Here is a 17,514-nt window from a genome sequence, read left to right as displayed (position 1 = left end):
CCAAGAAAAACACACACAAAACATTATTGAAAACCTAAAGCTAGGGTGTGAAATACCCAAATATGCCAAAGAAAAGAAACCCTAGGGTAAAAAGTGCATTTGGTTATGCACATAATTCTCTAGGATAGCAATTGTATACATATATATAAAAAATGAGAGAGAATGAGCAAATTTTGCAATGTTAAAGTCTCTCATGTATGATTCAAAGCTGATTGATTGCTAGCTCGAAGTAAAATTTAAACGTTAAGTTAAGCTATGAGCTAGAAATAATGCAACTTTGATGAATAGAGTGGCTCTTGAAAGCCAAATTTTGCAATTTAAAGCTCCCAAAAAAGTTGGCTAAACCCTAGCTCAAATGAAAACATTCTCCCTTTAGACAAATCTATGAGCTAGCATGTATACAACTTTTAGTCAAAAGATTTGGACTGGCTCTAAATAGCCAAATATTGTACTATGATGCAATGTTGACTCCCCTTGGATTAATGCACGTTCATGCTTGCCCACAACCCTTCAAAAACAACTCAATTGTTAGTGCTAAAGCATTTACATTTAAATCAAGTACCAAAATCATGCTCATTTTCAACCCCAAAATTTTAGTGCTATCCCATGTTTATTCAAAGAAGTTCCATGTTTTAGTGCTATGTAGTGATATTTGTATTCAAATCAAGCATTAAAATGCAACAAGCCAAGTTCAATTGTTTACTCACACTCTTGACCAAGCATGAATGCATTGAATCTCAACTAAATCTCACATGTATGCCAAAATAATTTGTCTTTCAATGCAATGAAGGTTTCAATCAAGGTGATCTCTAACCCAATGCATAAGGCAAAAATTGGTGCAATTAAAGTTCATCTATGCATAGAAGTGCTCACACGATCATCGCACATAATGGTTGCCCACACCTTTGCTCTTACCTAACACAAATGGCATACATAGCAAAGAGAGAAAAAAAATATGATGAGATGAAATGTAGCTCTCCCAAAGTGATCAAAAACCCAATTTTGTGCTATTGGCCATTCCTCCTTCAAAAATATCACTTATTAGTGCATGAAAAAAGTTTATGTTCAAACCAAGCACAAAAAATCAACGCTCAAGCATAAATCCCATCCATGCAAAGCACAATGGCCATACCAATCAATTCTCGATTTTGCATCATAGGCCACTATCTCTTCAAAATAATGCTTATTTTGACTACTCTCATTAAGAAATTTGCAAAGAGCATTTACTTTTAATTGTTTTGAACTCGTTTTGACCAAACACAAGCCAAAAGCCCCTTGGTGATCTATAAATAATACACAATTGAGTTCTATTTAGTGAATTTTAGTCTCAAAATTTTTCCACTAGCTTTCACCTTATGGAAATGGAGTAAGCAATCACTCACAGATGCCAAAATGTTGAAATTTTCATGAAGCACTACCCATTCAATACTTTTTGTTGCTCTCTTCTCCCTCTCAATAACAAACTTGAATTCCTAAAAGACTCAATGTCAAGCCAAAGCAGGTGCTAGTTCAAACTTGTATTCCTCTCTACCGGCATTTGGCTCAAGGAGGACGATGGAAATTGCTTCTTTTTCGTGGGTAATCACTGCTTATGAGGGAAGGGCATGGGTGGGAACGCATCCTACGATGTTTTTTTTTCAATATAATTCTAAGTTGGATTAGTCGGCAACAATAGGGATAAAGAAAGATGGGAGGGTGTGTGGAATTGTACGGTGAATGGCTGCAGGTCAACGTGACTCTACGAGAAACTCCATGAGTCAATACCTTTGCAGCGAGAGCCCAATGAGAGATAGCGAGGGGGGAATATGGCCAGAGATTGCAAATTTGGCGGCAGCTGAAGCTGCATCACGACAACTTGAGAGTGTGGGCCATTGAGTGGGAGTGGGTCTGACATCCAACATGGCAATAATTGAGAAGGGCAAATGGTAGTACCATTATACTAATGGCGGGCTCCTGGGCTTGGGCAATATTCCAAGCACGGTGTGTGTGTATGTGTGTGACGTGTGTCTTGATGAGCTGTGCACAAGCAAAAGGCAGCCACCTGCGTGGTAATAGCACCAAAGGGAGGATAAGGAGTTTGCAAACAGATGGGGTACTTCTCTTGGTGAGGGAAAAGCAGGACTATGCACTAGCTTTGGTCATTAGGCAGACAGTAAGAGTTGACATGACCAAAGGCAGTACATGCACAAACTAAGCCTAATGTGGGTATGCGGCAATGGGCAATTAATGGGTAATGGGGCAAAGAGAAGCAAAGTATGGCAAGCCTCCATTCACTGTAGGAGTGGCAGGCCTCTATGTTGCATCAACTAATAAGTGTTTGGAGGGCACGCAATGCAAGTGGGTACGTGTCTATGGGTGTGGGGTCTTATCTCAAGCAAGAGCAGTGGCTAGTGGTTCAGTTGGAGGACATTGAGTCCTGGCAATGCACATAGTAACTGCCGAGATATTTTGGGCACATAGAAATTAAAAGTCATGTGTATTTCAGTCGGTTAAAATACACTGGACCCCGGTTCTTTTATAACATTAGTAACGTGTGTGTGTGTGTGTGTGTGTGTGTGTGTGTGTGTGTGTGTGTGTGTGTGTGTGTGTGTGTGTGTGTGTGTGTGTGTGTGTATTTGTTTCTTTTGTGCCTTTTCAGGCTCCATCCATGGTTTTTTTTCATTTTTATTTTTATTTATTATTATTTCCCCAAGGGGAGGTTCCCACATGACAGAAGATTGGTTTATGATGATGATCAACCAAGTGAGAGAGAAGACGTCAATGTATTTGGCTCGAATGGGCTAAATTGAGAGTGGTCCTATCACGTAGGCATCCACAACATGACTTCTTATGAGATTTTGTTAATGAAATAATTTGACTAGACAAACACCTCTTGGAAACACAAGAAAATGAAATATATTTGAGCTCCAAGCCTTGTAATTTAGCATCAATTTGTGAATAACCAATAAAATTTTGATCTTACTATAAGAAAGTTCTTCTATCAAGTTTAAGGAATCATAACTAATCCTCAATGCCCATTTGTAAATAAGCATTAAACCACACTTGTTCAATGAGACATGATCATTAATGGCATCATATCCTTTTCTTCTGTTACTCTACAAGACAACTCCTCATCAAAAAATTCCCCTCCTTTTGTGCTCAATACAAGTCCCTTCTTTCATTCCCCTTGCTTCCAATTGACGATGCTCATTGAATTGGAAAATTATTATACGCAATGTTAAATTACATATTATCAATCAAAAACCCATACATTCAATTTTTTGGTCATTCCAATTTCAAATTCTCAATCATCGTAACATTAATTGCTCATATCTCAAAGTCCTAATCATCCAAATCCAATTGAATTTGTCATTTAGGTTTTCATGAGTAAATTTTGGGTACAATTACATACACGAATGAATGCAACATTTCCATGTTCATCACATTGATCAATCATAATCCATCCATTTGTCTATCAATTGATATATCTATCTATATCTTTCTCTCTATTGATGTATCTATCTATCCATACATCCATCTATTGACCCATATTCCTCTCTACCATCCACCTATCAATCTATTTGTCTATCTATCATCTATTGTGATTTCCATTTATCTATCTACATATCTATCCATTTATGTACCTATCTATCTATTGGTCTATCTATCTATCTATCGAATTGTTTATCTATCTTCTTGCTTAATGGCCTTTAAGTCACAAAAGTCTTACAAGGATGACAAAATGTACTCTCCACCATTGTGTATGCCTAAAGACTTCACCTTTTTGCCACACTTATTCCCCACAAGTGTTGTAAATTTAGAAAGCATAGAATTTATCATTTTTTTAATGAGCCTTCTATACAGGAACCGGATTAGCTATTGCTAATCCCCCATAGGTACACACTGTTCCATTGCAAAGAATTGCAAAAAAGGAGAGTTTTCTCGCGTGAAAACTCATCCAATTCAAAGGGAAATTGTCCCATTGCGCGTGGGAGCACCCGAGACACACGTAGACATGTTTGTGCCGATCGGATCTTTAGGTGGTGAGAGAAGCCAAGAGGCAAAGAGTTTGTCAGCTAAGATTCGAGATAAGCCAAAGTCACTCATTAATCTTGCCGAAGAGGTGCCGATCAAATCTACCCAACTTGACTCAATTGAAGTTGGTGCTCAGGACCTTAAGATGGATTTCATCAGCCATGTTGTTCATGTTTGAGGCAACATTACCAACACTATTAGTTTGCCTAAATGAAAGAAAAAGAGAAAGTAATTCTAGTTGCTTCTCCTCTCGGTGGTATGTTTCAAATGCATTGGCTTGGCGGTCAAGGGGTGTGATGTGGCAAGGCTATCTGCTTGGTGGCAACACCAAGTTAGCCTTAGTTCCCTTCTGCTATTCATGGTTATAGGGTGGCACCCTTTTTCAACTGATGTATTTGGTAATGTGTGGTTAGGATGTTGACAGATGCCATGGCTAGAGTGGAGCATGGCTTCCTATGTAACTTTTTTTGGTTCTTAATACTTCTATGATTCACAATTTGTGATTTTGGAAAAAAAAAAGAATTTCTCATTTTTTCTCTTGACAAAGAGGCCCGCTTTTTTGTGAGTAATCATCAATGAAAGTTGTAAAATGTTAAGCATCTCATAAAGAAACCATTGGGACTTTGCACAAACATCATTTATGCACAAGCTTTCAACGCTTTCTTTTATGTTTTCCAATCCTTTGATGAGGCATGATTGTGTGCTTATAAAAAGACTATGCTTGTAAATGTAAAAACATGAGATATCAAATCTAAAGTAGAGCCAAACAAGACCGTATGACTTTCGTTCCTTTTCAACACAGATGCCCTAATTGATGATGCCACAAATAAGCCCTTGGCTACTCAATTACAATGATAGCATTGTTTTTGAGACCAAAGTACTCCTATGGAAGTGCACATCACCCAACAAAAACTATGTCACAAGGATAGTCAACACCTAGACACACAATACAGCTTTGAAAAGAACCACATGCCGTAGCCACTCCCGATGCAGAGTCTGTAGACAGCTGGATAGTCACTATGTGGGAACGTCTTCTTAGAAGATGGGCAGCAAATTACTTAGTAATTACTAGAGTAATTACTACAGTAAACCCGAAGTGTATAAATAGGACCCATTACATTGTTATCGGGTTGGCAATTGTTATCACTTGGGTTAGCGCTTTGGCTATAATTGTACTTGAGCATCATTGGCAGTATTGTCGGCTGTACTTTCTCTCTGTAATCATATTCGTTGTAATCTTGATCTATAATCCCAATCATGGCATATATTTTAGTTATACTTACTTCTTGTCCATTCTTCTAAATCTGAACCTTATTTCCAGTACATAAGTCTAATTCTTATTTCAGTATCCACATTTCAGTCTAGTCTCTGATTTCTGTCCAGTCTGCTGTCTGAAATCTTCCCACACTAGTAGTTGAAATCTTTCAACACTGGAATTAGCTGTCTAAAGAGATCAGCTCCAATTCCATTTTGGCGATCACGGTGGCTCGAGCTGAAGCTTGTTGACTAAAAGACTCTTCTCCCAGTTGAAGTTTTCAGCAATGGCACCAAGAATCGTGGCCGGAAATCTACCATTCGTGTGGACCCCATTCCTGAGGAGTCAGGAAGAGAGTCTGACTCCAAACAAGAGAAAATGACTGATACTGAGGCTCAGGAGGAGCATAGTCAAGCTGATGAGGCGCAGGACTCACAGCACTCCAGTCATTCTTGTCGCCGACGGGCAGAACGGGAAGCGCGAAAGGCAAAGAGTTCCAAGAGTTCTCAGTCTCGCCAGAGAGATGAGCATACCAAGGGCAGTAAGGGAAGTCACCGAACTTCTAGCAAACAAAACAGAGAAGACATTGATATTGAGACAGAGACAGAGATTGATTGGGATGCTGACAGTGACAATTGCAAGAAGGCTCCCAAGCGTCATTCTGAAGCCAAGAAGAAAAGCGGTGGGATCAGTAGTAATCGAAATGATTACACAGCTTCTCTGAAGATTTCCTTTCCAATATTCAAAGGGGGGAAAAAGGATGATCTAGATGTTCACATACAAGCTTTCGAGCAGTATGCTGAACTAAAAAACATTGATGAAGATGATTGGGGGGAATATTTGCCACAAACCTTGAAGGAGGCAGCGAGGAAATGGTATTACCATTACCCTGCATGCCAGCTGAGATCATATAACAAATTGCTTAAGGCCTTCAGGTTGGAATATTTCGACAATAGAGGGGACGAAGATATTCTCTGTGAATTAGATAAGATCAAACAGAGGAAATTGTCAGTCCGCAGCTATGTAGAAAAGATAAAAGAGCTAACCAGGCAGTTGCAAGAACTGTCGTCTGAGAAGAGATTGAGAGCATGGTTCGTGAATGGGTTCAGAAGCAAGAAACTTAGGGAACAAGAAGTACCAGCCCTACAAAAAAATTCAATGATCTGGTCCAAAGAGCATTAAAGCTCGAACAACAGGCTAAGAAGGAGAAGAGCCACAAGAAGCGAAGGACCAGTAGCAGTAGATCTGCTACTGAAACTTTTGATTCCAGTGAAATGTCCAGTAGCTCCAAGAGCAGCTCCAATGAAAGGACAAAGGAGAAACCAAAGAAGGGATCATGGACCAAGAAAATTGAAGAGATGGCTAGGCAGATTGCAAAAATTAGCCACACAAAACAGCCAGTCCGAAAGATGGAGACTTGGTGTTCAAGATGCAAATCCAAGGACCACATCTCCACCGAATGTCCACAATGTACCTACTACAAAGCCTTTGGTCACTTATGGAATAATTGTGGCATCAGAATTCACCATTTTAAGAGAGGAAAGGATCTGTCAGTGGTTGCCTACACTGAACCAGTGAAGGTAGAACCAGTCAAAGTAGCTCAAGAGGAGAGACCAAGTACCAGTGGTACTGGTCAAGGACGTGACAGATACCAACCAGGAATGGGCAGAGGAAGAGGAAGAGGCAACTTCCAGAACAGGAGCATGAATTGCTATACTTGTGGGAAGTATGGTCATTTTGTAGCCCAATGTCCAGATGCAACGGTAACGACTACTACTGAGGCTAAGGCACCAGAGCCAGTCCCAGTCAGGGTGGTTACCAGGAGCAAGGGAGTAGTCATTGAAGAAATTCCAGACATTTCAGAAGTACCAGTCAATCCTAACAGCAACAAGTGGGCTCAACAAAGGGAAGTTTGGAAGGCCAAAGGTAAAGAAAAGGTGGTAGATGAGTGGCAAGAGCAGCGGGAACTAGCAGCTAAAATCACGGAGGATTTAGCTAAGAAGCTTCCAGAGCAACCAGAAAGTTCCGAAGCTAGAGTCATTCAGAGGATACCACCCCAATTGACTGATAAAGATCAGTCAGTACCAACCATGACAGAGACCATGCTGGCTGTGGTACATGGACTAGTTGATGAAATGGGAGTGGATGGAAAGAGTAGAAGCACTGCAAAAGAAGAGTGGCAGTGTGAAGATACCAGCTCTTCAAGCTCTGACAATCAGTCTGACCAAGAGCGAGAAGAAATTCATATGAAAATTTGTGATAGAACCCAGAAGCTGACTGTAGAGCTGGAGGATATAAGAAAGACCTTGCCTGAGGTGGCCAACTTTATCAGACAGCGCAGAAAGACTGAAGCAGAGGCCAGAACAGTGGACCTGACGGCTGTCCGGGATAATGAAGTTCCACTTATTCAGGTAGACTACAAGGTCAGGAAGCAGTGGGAACCTCTCTCAAGCGTTATTCTGGATGGAGGGGTAGGAGTCAACATAATGGGAGCCCATCTTCAGTAAAGAATGGATATCACTAATATGAAACCAGCACCATTCAAAGTAAAAATGGTAGATCATAGAGTCGTACAGGCGACGGGTATGATTGAAAACATGCAGATAAGAGTTGGGAGGGAGAAATTCAAAACCAGTTTCCTAGTCCTAGATGTGCAGGGAGCATATGGAATGCTACTAGGGCGCCCATGGTTAAGAACAGCACATGTTGTTCATGACTATGTAAACCACACTTTGACCATAGAAGGGGCCAGTGGCAGAATCCAAATCCAGACCAACAACACCAGGAGCTAGAAAAAAGAACTGAGGCCGAAGGAGTTGTGTCAAAAGTACACAGCCAAGAAAATCGAGCGAATGCTAGCGGCTATGAACATATTCCCTTTGGCAGAAATCGATTTGAATGCAGTCTTGCTGAACAAAGAGCAGGCTGACAAGCAGAAGAGACAATTTCCTGATCAGTTTACCGAAGCCAATGCAAGGGAAAGAACAGTTCAACTAACTGGAAGGATGGAGGAACCAGCTGATACTGGTATAGTAGAGAAACCAGTATGTTCTGAAGAGTACCCACTGGATCAGAATAATGATTCAGAAATGAATGGACCATCCTAGGACTACGTTGAAGAATCGACCAAACAAAAAGGAGGCGGATCAAACTGGTTGCTTCCAGACGATCAGGAAGTAGAAGAGTGGAACCTAGGATCAGAGGAAAATCCCAGAATGATCAAGGTCAACAAGCACCTCAACCCGGCAATGAAGGAAAAGGCATGGAAAATGTTTCAGAACTATAAAGATGTGTTTGCCTGGGAACATACAGATTTGAAGGGAGTAGTTCCTGAATTCTGTCATCACCGAATACCACTTAAACCGGATGCTAGGCCAGTAAGATTGCAAAGATACCGGATGAACCCCAATTATGCAAAGAAGGTCAAGGAGGAGATTGATAATCTTCTCAAGGCTGGGTTCATTACGGAAGTAGCAAGCAGTGATTGGTTATTTCTCATAGTCGTTGTTCCTAAAAAGAATGGGAAATTAAGACTTTGTGTCGACTATAGGAAACTAAATGCTCAGACTATTAAGGATCCATTTCCCTTACCTTTTACTGATATGTTGCTTGATGAGATCGCAGGATATGAGATGTATAGCTTCATGGATGGTTGTAGCGGCTATAACCAGCTACAGATCGCTCCTGAAGATAGAGCTAAGACCACTTTCATCACTGAGTGGGGAGCTTTCATGTATCTGGTAATGCCTTTTGGCCTGTGCAATGCACCAGCTACTTTTCAGCGGTGTATGATGGAGATGTTTAATGAATTTCTTCATCGGTTCCTCGCCATTTTCATGGATGACTTCACTGTCTATTCAGATAAGGACCAGCACCTTCTATTCCGAGAGATGGTTTTTAAACACTGTCAGGAGAAGAGGATTTGTTTGAATCCATTCAAATCTGTTTTTCTAGTGTGGAAGGGACAGCTATTGGGACATGTGGTTTCCCGCAATGGAATAGAGATGGCCAATGACAAAATACAGTGTGTCTAGCAAGCTAAAGCACCCAGAACTACTTCAGAGTTGAGTTCTTTCTTGGGTTATGTGAATTTCTATAGAAGATTTGTACACAAGGTTGCTTCTCAAGCAGTACCACTATATGAGCTTACAAAGAAGACCAGTAAGTTCAACTGGACTACTGAGTGTGAGGAGAGTTTCCAAAATTTGAAAAAAGCCATTACCAGTAAACCAGTCCTTAGGCAGCCGAACTGGGATATTATTTTTCACGTACATGTGGATGCTTCAGGATTGGCAATGGGGGCAATATTAGCTCAGCCAGATGGCAGAACAGACTATCCGGTTTATTTTGCTAGTCGCAGATTCAGTCAGGCTGAACAAGGCTATACGACTACTGAGAGAGAAGCTCTCGGAATGGTTTTTAGCACCACGAAGTTCAGACATTACCTGTTGGGAAATTTATTCCATTTTTATGTGGATCATCAAGCTCTTCTGTTTCTGATTAACAAAGTCATTATTCAAGGCAGGCTGATAAGATGGATGATGTTCCTTATGGAATTTGAATTCAGAATTTTCCATAAGCCTGGCCAAAACCACTGTGGAGCTGACTTTCTTTCAAGAAGTACCGAAGGATATTCAGAATCACCCTTCAGAGATGAGCCTGTGGATGTTGAATTATTTCAATTAGAAGCAGAAGAATCAGTGGATCCTGAATGGTATGATATTTATCAATTCCTTTCCCAAGGTGCCTTTTCAGAAGATTGGAAGCAGAACCAGAAGAAAGCCCTGATCATAAAAAGCCTGAAATTTACCATCATAGGGGGGTTACTTTATCGACTAGGTGTGGATGGTATACTTCGACGATGTGTCCCTATGGAAGGAAGAATGCAAGTGATTTTAGAAGCTCATAATGGTGAGTCTGGTGGACACTTCTCCAACGAAGTAACCTACAAGAAAATTCTACAAGCTGGTCTATGGTGGCAGACACTGATTGCTGATGTCAGAAGTTTTTTGTAAAACTTGTGACATATGCCAAAGAATGGGCCGACCAATAGCTGCAGATACGACTCCCTTAATGCCAATACAACCATTGGGAGTATTCATGAAATGGGGACTGGATTTTATGGGACCTTTTAAGAAGGTGACTCGCAGGAAGAACAAGTACATCGTGATGGCTACTTGTTATGTTACCAAGTGGGTTGAAGCTAAGGCTCTTCCTGACAACACAGCCAAGTCAACTACAAGGTTTTTGTTTGAGAATATTGTCTGCCGATATGGATGTCCAGTAGAGATTGTGACCGATCAAGGAACACATTTTATCAATGACACTATGGAAATCCTATTGGATATGCTTTCAATCAAGCATCGGAAATCTAATCCTTACTATCCTAGATGCAATGGACAAGCTGAAAGTAGCAATAAGACAATAAATACTATTCTCACTAAGGTGGTGCAAAATAAACCAAACTAGTGGGATTTGAAACTTTAAACTGCTCTATGGGCTTATAGGACAGCTTATAAGGTAACTACTGGAATAACACCATTCAGAATGGTGTATGGTATTGAAGCTGTGGTTCCTCCTTACTATCCTAGATGCAATGGACAGGCTGAAAGTAGCAATAAGACAATAAAGACTATTCTCACTAAGGTGGTGCAAAAGAAACCAAACCAGTAGGATTTGAAACTTCAGACTGCTCTATGGGCTTATAGGACAGCTTATAAGGTAACTACTGGAATGACACCATTCAGAATGGTGTATGGTACTGAAGATGTGGTTCCTATGGAGTTTGTAATCCCTAGTCTGAGAATGGCTGTGAAGTATGGATTAGACTTCAACCATAATCTTAAGAAAAGGCTGGATGAACTGATGCAGTTAGATGAAGTCAGGCAAAGGGCTATATTGGAACAAGAAATTGTTCAACAACGACAGAAGCACTGGCATGATCGCCAAATTAAAATTCGAGAATTCCAGAAAGGAGACTTAGTGCTTCTATATCAGTCTAGACTGGGTCCAAAGAAGCCAAACTTAAAGATTGCCTTGGCAGGACCTTTTGAGGTAGATTGGGTCTTCTCCAATGGCACAGTCAGATTGAAAGAATTATCTGGACTGATGTTGTCAGGAGTATATAATGGAGCAAAGATCAAGCTTTATTATTCAGAGACCAGAGAAACTGGGTCGGAACAAGGTACTAAGGAACTGGAGGTTGTTGATCAAGAGATACTGGAATCAGACATTTTTGGACTTTTTCATGTGCAACCAGTTCCAGCTTCAGAACCAGTACCAGAAGGACAAGAGATGATCTTAGAATCAGTACCAGTATAGTCCAGCCAAAGTGGAAATCAGTTCAGTACCAGTATGGACACACTTTCCAATTTTTACGTGGCCAACGGTCAAATAGCACACCAGTGGTAATTATTACAAGGATGGGTCGCAGTCTTGTCCAATGCATGTCTGCCATGACAGCAACGCTGCACACAAGTCTAGGAGCAGCAAGCGGTGGAGCTTTTATGGCGCGAACACGTATAACAGTCAGGAGAGTTAGCATTTTTTCTCATAAATCTCCTACGCGACGCTTCCCTCCTGTCAACCATTCGCCATCACTGAGCTCCGAGGTTTCTTCAATACAGCCGCAAACTTCGACCTCTGACGAGACAGTTGACTGTCAGATAGTCTTGCCAGCGACACCAGGAAACGGCTTCGACACGACAAGTAAGTCATCTTCTCCTTCGCCTGTTTCATCGTCATCGACCTCACAGTGTATGGGTAGAAAGAAACGCTCACAGAAGATGTAGGAGTCTCTTGAGGAAACCCAGGCTATAGTTGTTGAGGCAAAGGCAAGCCTTCCCATTCTCCCATACAGTAAAATCCAACGTTATGTATTTACTGATCAAGCAATGACTCTGCTACAACTATGGGATCATCAAGTTGTGTTGCAAGCTACAAGGATTGCTTTTGATTTAGATATCATCAAGCAAGTTCTTGATTCCTTTGATGCTGAAAGTGGCAGTGCTATGGTAAATAGTAGGAAGGTGTCAATGACACCAGAAGCCATTGCATTTGCATTCCGGATGCCCAATGAGCCCAAACCTTCTGTGGCAACTGCGCAACAAATAATTATCGCTCTAAAGGAGGATGAAACGGCTAGACGAAAGCGCAAGGCCAATGCTCAAGGAGTTCCAGTAGCAGGACTGGAAGCCTTCGCTGCTTATAGGTTTGTAGCTGAAGCAGTAAGCCTTAAAAACAACCCAACGTATGTATCCGAAAAATTGTTCGCTATGCTGTTGGCTAAGATACTGGATCCACAAGTCCATATCAACCTTTGTCAAATTCTCTCGCATAATGTACTCCAGCAAACTGCCAAGCTAAAATCTCAAATTGTTTTCAAGGCGTGGTATGTTTGGCAATTCCTGTATTGGGCAACTATTGCAGATGTTAATGAGCAGGTAAAGCAGGCTTGGAGTGAAAAGCCAATTTTTAAACCAAAGAAAATTGAACCGTCTTCAGCCGACGAGGAAATAGACAGTCAAACCATTTCAATAGACCTAAAAAGGAAAGCAACTACAGAGGAGGCTGGTAGTTCAAAGAAGCCAAAAATTACACTGACTAAAAGCAGTGAGTTTTTTGAAACAAATAGAAAGCCAGGTCAACGCAATAAGCACTGAGAAAGTTGAAGTGAGTCAGACTGAGCAGCAATCTGCTCAGACGACTGTGGCTGACCAGTCAGTTGTAAAAAGTACAGTGGCTACTGGTCTGGGAAAGATTATGTCAAACCAGTCACTGTTGAGAAGATAACAGACCAGTTAGGGGACAAAGGCAAGAGTCAACTGGACAAAGGGAAAGGTCCAGCGTTCTCAGATTGGCCTGGTGGAGTTCCTACAGATACTGGTAACCCTCTGCAACTGGTAAAACAGGATAAGTTGCAACAAATATAGACTCAAAAATTGAGGGGGCATCTTCTGCTCAGCAAAGCTGATTATGCAACTTTACCCTACGTGGCTCCAGTGGCAATATATGAGCCTATTGATTTTGATCCAACCACAGTCAAGGACAGATGTTCAGTCCTTATACAGTCTTCTTGGAATACCATTGTTAGTTGTATGGGACAACTGGTGGAGGCTGCTGGATCAGAAGAAGAAGTTAAAAAGCTCAAAGCTGACTTGGCATAAGCACAACATCAGATTGAAACGCTCCAAAAAGCCCAGGAAGTGCAGAACATACAACATAGGGTACTAGAAGCTCAATCAGAAAGGACTAAGGAGTTGTTAAACAAAAAGATAGCTAAAGCTGAATCTAAAATCATGATCGTCAAGAGTCAAAGGAATGAAGCACTAAGAGCTGTCGAGCGAGCTGAAACAATGCTCAGGATGAAGCAGGCGGAATTCAGAAAACTGCTACTGCACCATAAAGCTCTGAAGGCTTCGCTGACTGAAAGATACATCTACAATAGCTTGTCTGAAATTTTAAACCCCTCAAGCAATGCTGTTTTCAACTTAGAAAATTTAAAGTCTTTGATGGAAAGTATGCAGAGCGATTTGCGGGACAAGGTGGGTGAGTTCAATAATGCTCTGATGAACCAAGCTATAATGGATTATATTGAGCAGCAGACTTCTCCGGATGAGGGTGAAGAAGACGAAGAAGATGAAGCTAATCAGGAGGAGGATGATCAAGAAGCTGGGCATACAAAGGATGATGATGATGCCCCACCACCATCTCCACCTCCAGGACCTGGTACTGGTGGGACAGGGTCAAATGAAAGAGGCCAGTCACAACCAGACTAGCCAGACCAGAATGAGGGCCAGCGGGAAGGACAGGACAAAGAGCACCAGTCGGGTAATCAGCAGACTGAAGAGCAGCAGCCCAGTCACACTGGGAATCAGCCGACTGATTAGTCCCATCTCAACAGAGATGCTAAAGGGAAAATGAAAGTACAGGATGAGGGACCAGTTGCTGATCATCAGCATTCACTGCAGCTCATTACCCTGAATAGGCAACTGAGACATCAACAGGCCTCCATCACCAGACAGTATCTGGAGGATGATGATCTCTGGACTGACGATTTCAAAGACTATATGTGGGAGCCAGGGAAATGGTAGAACATTGGAAATCAGCAGTTTTCCATGATAAAGAAGCTTGTAGACTACCTGTGCATCCCAGTACAATCCAGCTGTTGGAACGAGTTCCTGAATGGATACTCAATGCTGATGAGAGAGTGGCAAACCCGCACTAGCAAAGGCAGTCTACTGTAGATTGTCGTTCTCTAGCTCTGGAACTGGAACTTCTGCTGGGTAACAAACCAACTTACCGTTGTATGAAGGATGTTAGGGTACAACTCAAGGAAGTTTTGATACAAATGCAAACTGCCAGAGGTGTTCTGGATCAGAGAGTCAAAGCCATTCTTGAGGATCAGACAGCCACTAGCAAAGGACCTCAAACGCGAATGTCAGTAGGAGCACAGGCAACTGCTCTCCGAACACTGTTCCAGCTAGTGAGAATCACCAGAAAGATGATGCAGCAGGAGAACCAGGCTGTTCTCAATTTCTTAGAATTTGTGTCTGACTCTCCCGTTCTCTTGTATGCTGTTCCAGCAAGAGAAACTGAGCTGCCAAGATTCTTTTTAGCGCTGTATCCTCAACATCAAGAACCAGTTGATCGTCTCACATACTTCAAAATTACTGATGAGCTTCAGGATTGGTATGAGCGGTCAACTGTAGAATGGAAGACTTGGCAGACGTTGCTCAATGATGCTCTCCAAATCAATGACATTCGGGCAATGAAAGAGGAGCTGCATAGGATTCAGTTGTGTATGGGCCAGTGGAAGATTCAGGTCAGAGGACTGACCAGGATTACTAATCAGTTGCTACAACTTACGGTTGAATCTTCCAAATTGCCTGAAAAAGACATTGCAGCAAAGCCGGGTCTAGCACCACAGTACAGGGAGATGGCTGAGATTCTTTTCGAAGCCCGAGTCAAAACTAGTCAGCCTCTTCCAGAAGGATGGATCCATACTGCTTCGCATTATCATAAGCTGGACAGAACCAGACTGAGTAAGGGCAGGCGTACACTCTATGATCCTGACACCAAAACCTACCATTCTCTCACGCCTTATGAAGTAGAGATGACCACCGACCGACAGGATCAGCTTGAGCAGGAGGTTATTTACTGATTGATTCAGAAGGATAATGCTCGTGCTGGGACTTCTCAGGCACCATCTCGGTCAAAGAGCAAAGGCAAAAGGAAGACGGTCTAATGGAAGGATACTGGGTAGTTTCATCTCAGAATTCAGTGGCGACTTTTCTTTTCAGCATGCAGGGAGAGATGACAGCTCTACCTTGGCCTGTGAGAGCTCCACCTTGGCCTTTTCAGCTGCCTCTCGCAATCCTTGGTCCTTCTTGAACTCCTACTTATAATCTTTGAATGGCCATTCTCTCAGTGGTCAAGCTGGCATCCCAACATCAGAACCAGACGATGGATTTTTCAGTCTCACATCAGGTTCAGACAGGGGAATTTTTCAAAATTTTTGGAATCTTGCCAAAATTCAAGAAAGAAGGGAAGGATGTAGACGGCTGGATAGTCACTATGTGGGAACGTCTTCTTAGAAGATGGGCAGCGAATTACTTAGTAATTACTAGAGTAATTACTACAGTAAACCCGAAGTGTATAAATAGGGCCCATTACATTGTTATCGGGTTGGCAATTGTTATCACTTGGGTTAGCGCTTTGGCTATAATTGTACTTGAGCATCATTGACAGTATTGTCGGCTGTACTTTCTCTCTGTAATCATATTCGCTGTAATCTTGATCTGTAATCCCAATCATGGCATATATTTCAGTTATACTTATTTCTCATCCATTCTTCTGAATCTAAATCTGAATCTGAACCTTATTTCCAGTACATAAGTCTGATTCTTATTTCAGTATCCACATTTCAGTCTAGTCTCTGATTTCTGTCCGGTCTGCTGTCTGAAATCTTCCCACACTAGTAGCTGAAATCTTTCAACACTGGAATTAGCTGTCTTAAGAGATCAACTCCAATTCCAGAGTCACATTAAAAGATTCCCTTCAATAAATGATGCAATTTTGAAAGGTAAAACCGTAAAACCAGCATCAAGTGACCCAAAAGGTATAATCAAAACTAGAGGTAAACATGATATCACCATCTCAAGACTCAATCTCCATCTTAATTTACTCCACTTTCCTTCTCCTTAGATTTTGCATTATCTGACTTTCTTTTTTTTTTTGGGAAATTCTCACTCAAAGAAAGTGAGTTGATATTTATTAAAACATACAAAAAATAATTACAACCACCTCCATGCTCAGACCGAGCCATGGATGCCACAAAGACATAACGTTGCATATATGAGTCCATAGGTTCGGGCTTTTTACACGAAGTCCTTAACCCATACGTAGAGTAAAAACCTATGTCCAAAACAAAGCAACAGAAATGGAGACTGTGCATAATATCAAGATATTGAAAAGACAGAAAGATGCACCATGAGAGCCACCACCTCAGGTGATCTATCACCCCACACCAAGGTGCTCACGGTGTAGGAGCAAGCCAAACCAAAGACTTTCGAATAGAGTAGCAGGAACAAAGGACAAACAGATGTACCTTCATGAGCCAAAGTAGATGTTGAACCTAAACCATCTGGCTGTTATGGGAAGCCACCTCATCCCTTACCCTTGAGGAGATCATTGCACAGCACCTCCAAGCGCCCTGCCCCCGCAACACCACCGTGAGCGTTCCGTGTGGATCGAGCCTTACGTATGTTGTTGACTGGAGGACATACGTGCAAATAAGTCTTGTAGGTCCCTATCACACTAGGCTTGGCAATTGAAGTCCGTTCGTGCTTATTCTCTCTCTCTCTCTCTCTCTCTCTCTCTCTCTCTCTCTCTCTCTCTCTCTCTCTCTCTCATGCTCACACACACACACACACACACACATTGAATCTTTTTGCTTTTTGCTACATTTCATGCCGTTTATGTATTTACAAAATGAAAAAAGTTTGTTCATTTTTTTAATCTAATGCGCCTCTATCTACTTACCTATCTATCTACATGTCCGTCTATAGGCCTCTTAGTTAAATACTTATCTATCAAATGCATACCTACTTACTAGCATATTTGCCTATTATGTATCAATGTATGCATTTGAATGTTTGTAACTCTATCTATCCCCTCATCTACCTAGTCTCCACCATTTTGCTTGGTCATTCATTGATCTCTTGATTTATCTCATTATCTATCTA

At 41.6% G+C, this 17,514-nt stretch overlaps 1 pseudogene across 1 annotated transcript in view; it reads right to left on the bottom strand.

Moving 5' to 3' along the window:
- LOC147426041 (uncharacterized) overlaps positions 1 to 17,514 on the bottom strand; it is a 42,706-nt pseudogene that overhangs the window by 1,554 nt on the left and 23,638 nt on the right. The gene's annotated exons all lie outside the window — the stretch shown is intronic.

Source organism: Adiantum capillus-veneris, chromosome 24 (assembly GCF_014529385.1).
Source record: "Adiantum capillus-veneris isolate H3 chromosome 24, ASM1452938v2, whole genome shotgun sequence".
NCBI classification, from domain to species: Eukaryota; Viridiplantae; Streptophyta; class Polypodiopsida; order Polypodiales; family Pteridaceae; genus Adiantum; species Adiantum capillus-veneris.
This window is presented reverse-complemented; position numbering and strand designations above follow the sequence as displayed.